Source organism: Hordeum vulgare, chromosome 4H, assembly GCF_904849725.1.
Source record: "Hordeum vulgare subsp. vulgare chromosome 4H, MorexV3_pseudomolecules_assembly, whole genome shotgun sequence".
Lineage (NCBI taxonomy): Eukaryota > Viridiplantae > Streptophyta > Magnoliopsida > Poales > Poaceae > Hordeum > Hordeum vulgare.
The window spans coordinates 11,775,040-11,785,635 of record NC_058521.1 but is presented as its reverse complement, the minus strand read 5'-3'; the positions used below and the strand labels follow the sequence as shown (position 1 = coordinate 11,785,635).

Genomic DNA, 10,596 nt, shown 5'->3' with positions numbered 1-10,596 from the left:
ACTTGCATCGAGTTTGGAGAAAACGAACATCGTGTGGACGCGCTCGCCGCACGCCCTTGTCCGTCCGTGGCCCGCATGTCGGGGACACAATTATTCCCATTCGATTCCAACGCATCCACCCCCTCGCCCGCCTTGCCCCGCCCCGTCGACGACGCCGCCGCTATTCTCCGGCCACCTCAGCCCCCGGTCATCCATAGCAAACCACGTCTCAATATGGCCGTCACCACGTCCACGCTTTCACCGTAGTTTCGGCGTCGATCGGAGGAGGTTTGGCCGTCGACGTCGTAGCCGGCGGCAGAGTGGATACGACCGCACGCGACGTACCACGGCGACCACGGTAGCTTCCGACGAGTGCTCCAGAGCGGCCAGTAGCCGGCCGCCAACCACCCCTGCATCGAGGTGATCATCGCGGCCTCTTTGCCACCACGACCGTAAGGTGTTCGACACTTTACCCGCTCTATGTCGATTACTTTGCGAACACCCCGCTCTTCAAGCCGGATAAATTCCGTCGCCGTTTTCGTATGGCAAGGCACGTGTTCAATCGTATCCGAGAGGGAGTGGTTGCTCATGACCCATACTTCGAGTGCAAGACGGATGCCCTTGGCAAGCTAGGATTCTCCTCTTACCAGAAATGCACCGCGGCTATCCGCATGCTTGCATATGGAATTCCACGCGATCTGGTGGATGAGTATGTGCGTACGAGTGAGACAACATGTCTGGTGTCAATGTATAAGTTCTCATAGGCTGTGATCGGGGTGTTTGGCCCTTAGTACTTGAGGCAGCCAACTGCCGCTGATACACAGAGATTGTTGGCGACCAACGCAGCTAGAGGCTTTCCAGGCATGCTTGGCAGCATAGATTGTATGCACTGGGAGTGGAAGAACTATCAATTTGCTTGACAGTGCCAATACAAGGGGCATGTCAAAGCATGCAATGTCATATTAGAAGCGGTGGCTTCACAGGATCTTTGGATATGTCATTCTTTCTTCGGCATGGCAGGTTCTCACAATGATATTAACGTGTTGCAGCGTTCTCCGGTCTTCGCAAGGCTTGCAGAAGGGCACTCCCCACCTGTCAACTTTGAGATCAACGTCCAGCAGTACAACAAAGGATACTATCTAGCTGATGGTGTATATCCTCAGTGGTCAACTTTTGTGAAGACAATCTCAAACCCCCAAGATGAGAAGAGAAAGAGATTTGCCCAAATGCAAGAGAGTGCTAGAAAGGATGTGGAACGTGCTTTTGACGTGCTTCAATCCCGATGGGGTATCGTTCAAAACCCTGCACTGTCATGGGATGAAAGGAAGCTTTGGGAGGTGATGACTATTTGTGTGATCATGCACAACATGATCGTCGAGGACGAGCGTGACGACAGTATCTTCGACCAAGGATTTGATTATCAAGGTGAGAATGTTGAGCCCCTGCACCAAGAACCGGCCACGTTTCAACACTTTGTCCAGTTCCATCATGAGCTGCGTGATTGTCACACTCATTTGGATCTTCAAATTGACTTGGTTGAGCACATGTGGGATCATATTGGCAACCAATAGATGTATTGGTTCATTTTATGTTCATTCAAGACAATTTCGATTTGGTTGTAAAACTATTTTATTTAGAGACAATTTCGATTGGGTTGATGTGCAAACTTGTTTTGATACGAAAATATGGGCATTTTAGGCCCTGGCGGATAGGATAGGGCAAACGGATGCGGCCGCGCGCTGGGCGCACGACCAGCGCATCCCAAGACAGGCTCGGACACGACCCCATCGCTCTACCTAAACGGACAGAATCCGGGCAAAACAGACGTCCGGTTTGGCCGGATTTTGTCTGTTTGGGGCGGCAATTGGTTCGCCCATGTCCGCTTCTGTCCGTTGGGTCGTGTGTGCGCCCACCGCGCGGCCGCATCCCAAATCATGTTCGTGTTGGATGTGATTAAAAAAATAGAAAAACTTAAATAAAAAGTAAATAAACGCAGTTAAAAAACTTAAAACATAAAATTAAGGGTCACGGCCACAAAACGGCCCAGCTTCACCGTCGTTGACATAATTAACATTAAAAAAACGCCCGTCGATGTCGTGGATGTCGCCGTCTTCAGTGGCCGCCGGTGTCGTCGTCGTCGCTGACGAGGTCGACGTAAGCCGGCGGCGTCCAGAGGTGGGCCAGCGGTCCGTGGTGCGCGGGGGCAGGCTGGAAGCTGGCAGGTGCCTGCACCACCTCCTCCCGTGGCGAGGCATCCAGTTCCGGTGACCGCGGCGGCGTGGGGCACCAGTTCACGCCCCCACTGCGTGCGCCATCTCCGGAGCCGTGCACGACCAGCTCCACTGCTGGCCCACCAGATCCGGGTGGAACGCGGCCACCGAGGCGTCCTCCATCACGTCCTCCGCCTCCATCAGCTCGGGGATGGCGACGTTGTTGGAAATATGCCCTAGAGGCAATAATAAAATGGTTATTATCATATTTCCTTGTTCATGATAATCGTCTATCGTTCATGCTATAATTGTATTAACAGGAAACAGTAATACATGTGTGAATGAATAGATCACAATGTGTCCCTAGCAAGCCTCTAGTTGGCTAGCTCGTTGGTCAATAGATGATCATGGTTTCCTGATCATGGACATTAGATGTCATTGATAACGGGATCACATCATTGGGAGAATGATGTGGTGGACAAGACCCAATCCTAAGCCTAGCACTAGATCGTATTGTTCGTATGCTAATGCTTTTCTAATGTTAAGTATCTTTTCCTTCGACCGTGAGATTGTGCAACTCCCGGATACCGTAGGAGTGCTTTGGGTGTATCAAACGTCACAACGTAACTGGGTGACTATAAAGGTGCACTACGGGTACCTCCGAAAGTGTCTGTTGGGTTGGCACGAATCGAGATCGGGATTTGTCACTCCGTGTGACGGAGAGGTATCTCTGGGCCCACTCGGTAGAACATCATCATGAGCTCAATGTGACTAAGGAGTTAGTCACACGATGACGTGCTACGGAACGAGTAAAGAGACTTACCGGTAACGAGATTGAACAAGGTATAGGTATACCGACGATCGAATCTCGGGCAAGTTCTATACCGACAGACAAAGGGAATCGTATACGGGATTGATTGAATCCTTGACATCGTGGTTCATCTGATGAGATCATCGTGGAGCTAGTGGGAGCCACCATGGGTATCCAGACCCCGCTGATGGTTATTGGCCAGAGAGGTGTCTCGGTCATGTCTGCCTGTCTCCCGAACCCGTAGGGTCTACACACTTAAGGTTCGATGACGCTAGGGTTATAGGGAATTGTTATACGAGGTTATCGAAAGTTGTTCGGAGTCCCGGATGAGATCCCGGACATCACGAGGAGCTCCGGAATGGTCCGGAGGTAAAGATTGATATATAGGACGGATGGTTTTGGACACCGGAAGTGTTTCGGGCATCACCGGTAACGTACCGGGACCACCGGAGGTGGTCCCGGGGGACCACCGAAGGGGGGTGACGACCCCGGGAGGCTAGATGGGCTAAGTGGGGAAGGGAACCAGCCCCTAAGTGGGCTGGTGCGCCCCCCACCCAGCCCATGTGCACCAGAAAAAGGGGGAAAGGGGGGGAACCCTAACTTAGGTGGGCCTTAGGCCCACCAGAGGGGTGCGCCACCCCCTCCTCCCCATCTGGCCGCCACTTCCCCATCTGGGAGGGCTGCCGCACCCCCTAGGGTGGGAACCCTAGGGGTGGCACCCCCTCTCCCCTTCCCCTATATATAGTGGGCACTTTTGGCCTTTGGAGGACACGGTTTTCCCTCTCCCTCGGTGCAGCCCTGCACTTCTTCCTCCTCCTCTCTGCCGGCGCTTGGCGAAGCCCTGCCGGGAGACCTCGTCTCTCCACCAACACCACGCCGTCGTGTTGCTGGTCTTCTTCCCCAAACTCTCCCTCTTCCTTGCTGGATCAAGGTGCGGGATACGTCACCGGGCTGCACGTGTGTTGAACGTGGAGGTGCCGTTGTTCGGCACTAGATCGGAATCGCTGCGAGTACGACTCCATCAACCGCGTTCTAGCAACGCTTCCGCTTAGCGATCTTCAAAGGTATGAAGATGCTCTTACCCCTCTCTCGTTGCTGGTCTCTCCATAGGAAGATCTGAACATGCGTAGGAAAATTTTGAATTTATGCTATGTTACCCAAGAGTGGCATCCGAGCCAGGTTTTCTATGCGTAGATTCTATGCATGAGTAGAACATAAAAGTTGTGGGCGATGGTTTGTCAATTTGCTTGCCGTTACTAGTCTTATTCTTTCCCGGCGGTATTGTGGGATGAAGCGGCCTGGACCAACCTTACACGTACGCTTACGTGAGACTGGTTCCACCGACAGACATGCACATCGTGCATAAAGGTGGCTAGCGGGTGTCTGTCTCTCCTACTCTAGTCGGATTGGATTTGATGAAAAGGGTCCTTATGAAGGGTAAATAGCTTTGGCATATCATCATTGTGGCTGTCACGTAGGTAAGAAGGCGTTCTTGCTAGAAACCCAAATCAACCACGTAAAACTTGCAACAACAATTAGAGGACGTCTAACTTGTTTTTGCAGGGTTTGACATGTGATGTGATATGACCAAAGTTGTGATGTTGCATGTATGATGTATGAGATAATCATGTTATTGTAATAGGTTTCACGACTTGCATGTCGATGAGTATACAACCGGCAGGAGCCATAGGAGTTGTCTTAATTTATTGTATGAGATGCAACGCCATGTGCTTACTACTTTTACTTCATTGCTAACGGTTAGCTATAGTAGTAGTGATAGTAGTAGTTGGCGTGACGACTTCACGGAGACACGATGATGGATATCATGATGATGGAGATCATGGTGTCACGCCGGTGACGATGATGATCATGCGATGCCTGAAGATGGAGATCGAAAGAGCAAAGATGATAATGGCCATATCATGTCACTATATGATTGCATTGTGATGTTTATCATGTATTACATCTTATTGCTTAAAACGACGGTAGAATAATAAGATGATCCCTCTTAAAATTTCGAGAACGTATTCCCCTAAGTGTGCACCGTTGCGAAGGTTCGTTGTCTCGAAGCACCACGTGATGATCGGGTGTGATAGATTCTAACGTTCGCATACAACGGGTGTAAACCAGATTTACACACGCAAAACACTTATGTTGACTCGACGAGCTTAGCATGTACAGACATGACCTCGAATACAAGAGACCGAAAGGTCGAACATGAGTCGTATGGTTGAATACGATCAGCATGAAGTTGCTCACCATGGTGACTAGTCCGTCTCACGTGATGATCGGACACGGGTTAGTCAACATGGATCATGTATCACTTAGATGACTAGAGGGATGTCGATTTAAGTGGGAGTTCATACTTAATTTGATTAAATGAACTTAATTGTCATGAACTTAGTCTAAAAGTTGTCTTTATAAATATTGTAGATGTCCAACGTCAACCTCAACTTCAACGCATTCCTAGAGAAAAACAAGCTGAAAGATGATGGTAGCAACTATGCGGACTGGGTTCGCAACCTGAAGCTCATCCTTGAAGCAGCTAAAAAGGCTTATGTCCTTAATGCGCCGCTAGGTGACCCTCCCGCTCCCGCAGCAGCCCAGGACGTTCTAAATGTCTGGCAAGCGCGGAGTGATGACTACTCTCTGGTCAGGTGTGGCATGTTATACAGTTTAGAAACGGGGCTCCAAAGACGTTTTGAGCAACACGGGGCATATGAGATGTTCCAAGAGCTGAAGCTAGTTTTTCAAGCTCATGCCCGTGTCGAGAGATATGAAGTCTCCGACAAGTTCTTCAGCTGTAAGATGGAGGAGAACAGTTCTGTCAGTGAGCACATACTCAAAATGTCTGGGTTACACGGTCGTCTGACTTCACTTGGAGTCGAACTTCCGGATGATGCTATCATTGACAGAATCCTCCAGTCTCTCCCACCAAGCTACAAAGGCTTTGTGCTTAACTACAACATGCAAGGGATGGAGAAAACCATTCCCGAGTTGTACTCGATGCTCAAGTCTGCAGAAGTAGAAATCAAGAAGGAGCATCAAGTGTTGATGGTCAACAAGACCACTAGTTTCAAGAAAGGCAGGGGTAAGAAGAACTTCAAGAAATACGGCAAAGCTGTTGCCGCGCCCGGTAAGCCAGATGCCGGGAAGAAGAAAAAGAACGGACCCAAGCCTGAGACTGAGTGCTTCTACTGCAAGGGAAAAGGTCACTGGAAGCGGAACTGCCCCAAATACTTAGCGGACAAGAAGGCCGGCAACGTTAAAGGTATATGTGATATACATGTTATTGATGTGTACCTTACCCGCGCTCGTAGTAGCTCCTGGGTATTTGATACCGGTGCTGTTGCTCACATTTGCAACTCAAAGCAGGAACTGCGGAATAAGCGGAGACTGGCCAAGGACGAGGTGACGATGCGCGTCGGGAATGGTTCAAAGGTCGATGTGATCGCCGTCGGCACGCTACCTCTACATCTATCGTCCGGATTAGTTTTAAACCTTAATAATTGTTATTTAGTACCAGCTTTAAGCATGAACATTGTATCAGGGTCTTGCTTAATGCGAGACGGCTACTCATTTAAGTCAGAGAATAATGGTTGTTCTATTTATATGAGTGATATGTTTTATGGTCATGCTCCGCTGGTGAATGGTTTATTCTTGATGAATCTCGATCGTGATGTTACACATATTCATAGTGTGAGTACCAAAAGATGCAAAGTTGATAATGATAGTCCCACATACTTGTGGCACTGCCGCCTTGGTCACATCGGCGTTAAGCGCATGAAGAAGCTCCATACTGATGGACTGCTAGAGTCTCTTGACTTTGAATCATTTGACACATGCGAACCGTGCCTCATGGGCAAGATGACTAAGACTCCATTCTCAGGAATAATGGAGAGAGCCACCGACTTATTGGAAATAATACATACTGATGTGTGTGGTCCAATGAACGTTGAAGCTCGCGGTGGTTATCGTTATGTTCTCACTCTCACCGATGATTTGAGTAGGTATGGGTATATCTACTTGGTGAAGCACAAATCTGAGACGTTTGAAAAGTTCACGGAATTTCAGAGTGAGGTTGAGAATCAACGTGACAGAAAAATTAAATGTCTACGATCTGATCGTGGAGGAGAATATTTGAGTCACGAGTTTGGCACACACCTAAGTGTGGAATCGTTTCACAACTGACGCCGCCTGGCACACCGCAGCGCAACGGAGTGTCTGAACGTCGTAATCGCACTTTATTAGATATGGTACGATCTATGATGTCTCTCACCGACTTACCGCTATCATTTTGGGGATACGCATTAGAAACTGCAGCATTCACTTTAAATAGGGCACCATCTAAATCCGTTGAGACGACACCGTATGAACTGTGGTTTGGCAAGAAACCTAAGTTGTCGTTTCTTAAAGTTTGGGGCTGCGATGCTTACGTGAAGAAACTTCAACCAGAAAAGCTCGAACCCAAAGCGGAGAAATGCGTATTCATAGGATACCCTAAGGAAACTATTGGGTATACCTTCTATCTTAGATCCGAAGGTAAAACCTTTGTTGCCAAGAACGGATCCTGTCTAGAGAAAGAGTTTCTATCAAAAGAAGTAAGTGGGAGGAAGGTAGAACTTGATGAGGTAATTACACCCCCTCTCGAACAGGAAAGTAGCGCAGCGCAAGAAGTTGTTCCTGTGGTGCCTACACCGACTGAAGAGGAAGTTAATGATGATGATCATGAAGCTTCGGATCAAGTTACTACTGAACCGCGAAGGTCCACAAGGGTACGTTCCGCACCAGAGTGGTACGGCAACCCTGTGATGGAAATCATGTTGTTGGACAACGGTGAACCTTCGAACTATGAAGAAGTGATGGCGGGCCCGGATTCCAACAAATGGCTTGAGGTCATGAAATCCGAGATAGGATCCATGTATGAGAACAAAGTATGGACTTTGGTGGACTTGCCCGATGACCGGCGAGCCATAGAAAATAAATGGATCTTCAAGAAGAAGACTGATGCAGACGGTAATGTAACCGTTTACAAAGCTCGACTTGTCGCAAAGGGTTTTCGACAAATTCAAGGAGTTGACTACGATGAGACTTTCTCTCCCGTAGCGAAGCTAAAATCATTCCGAATCATGTTAGCAATTGCCTCCTTTTATGATTATGAAATTTGGCAAATGGACGTCAAAACAGCGTTCCTTAACGGGAACCTTAAGGAAGAGTTGTATATGATGCAACCAGAAGGTTTTGTCGACCCTAAGGGTGCTAACAAAGTATGCAAGCTCCAGCGCTCCATCTATGGGATGGTGCAAGCATCTCGGAGTTGGAACATTCGCTTTAATGAGGTGATTAAAGCGTTTGGGTTCATACAGGTTTACGGAGAAGCCTGTCTGTACAAGAAAGTGAGTGGGAGCTCTGTAGCTTTCCTCGTACTATATGTGGATGACATATTATTGATGGGGAATGATATAGAGATGTTGGAGAGCATAAAGGCCTATTTGAACAAGAGTTTTTCAATGAAGGACCTTGGAGAAGCTGCATACATATTAGGCATCAAGATCTATAGAGATAGATCGAGACGCCTCATAGGTCTTTCGCAAAGTACATACCTTGACAAGATATTGAAGAAGTTCAATATGGAAAACTCAAAGAAAGGGTTCTTGCCAGTTTTGCAAGGTATGAGATTGAGTAAGACTCAGTCGCCGACCACGGCAGCAGATAGAGAGAAGATGAGTTCTGTCCCCTACGCTTCAGCCGTGGGCTCTCTAATGTATGCCATGCTGTGTACCAGACCTGATATAAACCTTGCCATAAGCTTGGTAGGGAGGTACCAAAGTAATCCCGGTGCGGAACACTGGACAGTGGTCAAGAATATCCTTAAGTACCTGAAAAGGACTAAGGAAATGTTTCTCGTTTATGGAGGTGACGAAGAGCTGGTCGTAAAGGGTTACGTCGACGCTAGCTTCGACACAGATCCGGATGACTCTAAGTCACAAACCGGATACGTATATGTGTTGAATGGTGGGGCAGTGAGCTGGTGCAGCAGCAAGCAAGAAGTCGTGGCAGCATCTACATGTGAAGCGGAGTACATAGCTGCTTCAGAAGCGGCTCATGAAGGAATTTGGATGAAGGAGCTCATCACCGACCTTGGAGTGGTTCCAAGCGCGTCGGGTCCTATGACACTCTTCTGTGATAACACTGGAGCCATTGCCATAGCCAAAGAGCCGGAAGACGAAGCACATCAAGCGCCGCTACAACTCCATCCAGGACCATGTCCAGAGTGGAGTGATAGATATTTGTAAAGTACAGACGGATCTGAATATTGCAGACCCGTTGACTAAACCTCTTCCACGAGCAAAACATGATCAACACCATAATGCTATGGGCGTTCGATACATCACAATGTAACTAGATTATTGACTCTAGTGCAAGTGGGAGACTGTTGGAAATATGCCCTATAGGCAATAATAAAATGGTTATTATCATATTTCCTTGTTCATGATAATCGTCTATCGTTCATGCTATAATTGTATTAACAGGAAACAGTAATACATGTGTGAATGAATAGATCACAATGTGTCCCTAGCAAGCCTCTAGTTGGCTAGCTCGTTGGTCAATAGATGATCATGGTTTCCTGATCATGGACATTAGATGTCATTGATAACGGGATCACATCATTGGGAGAATGATGTGGTGGACAAGACCCAATCCTAAGCCTAGCACTAGATCGTATTGTTCGTATGCTAATGCTTTTCTAATGTCAAGTATCTTTTCCTTCGACCGTGAGATTGTGCAACTCCCGGATACCGTAGGAGTGCTTTGGGTGTATCAAACGTCACAACGTAACTGGGTGACTATAAAGGTGCACTACGGGTACCTCCGAAAGTGTCTGTTGGGTTGGCACGAATCGAGATCGGGATTTGTCACTCCGTGTGACGGAGAGGTATCTCTGGGCCCACTCGGTAGAACATCATCATGAGCTCAATGTGACTAAGGAGTTAGTCACACGATGACGTGCTACGGAACGAGTAAAGAGACTTACCGGTAACGAGATTGAACAAGGTATAGGTATACCGACGATCGAATCTCGGGCAAGTTCTATACCGACAGACAAAGGGAATCGTATACGGGATTGATTGAATCCTTGACATCGTGGTTCATCTGATGAGATCATCGTGGAGCTAGTGGGAGCCACCATGGGTATCCAGACCCCGTTGATGGTTATTGGCCAGAGAGGTGTCTCGGTCATGTCTGCCTGTCTCCCGAACCCGTAGGGTCTACACACTTAAGGTTCGATGACGCTAGGGTTATAGGGAATTGTTATACGAGGTTATCGAAAGTTGTTCAGAGTCCCGGATGAGATCCCGGACGTCACGAGGAGCTCCGGAATGGTCCGGAGGTAAAGATTGATATATAGGACGGATGGTTTCGGACACCGAAAGTGTTTCGGGCATCACCGGTAACGTACCGGGACCACCGAAGGGGGGTGACGACCCCGGGAGGCTAGATGGGCTAAGTGGGGAAGGGAACCAGCCCCTAAGTGGGCTGGTGCGCTCCCCACCCAGCCCATGTGCACCAGAAAAAGGGGGAAAGGGGGGGAAC

General features: G+C 48.4%; 1 pseudogene; it reads left to right on the top strand.

Annotated features, from left to right (window-relative positions):
* The first annotated feature begins 75 nt into the window (after positions 1 to 75).
* The window catches only part of LOC123450183, a 32,313-nt pseudogene continuing 21,792 nt past the window's right edge, over positions 76 to 10,596 (top strand).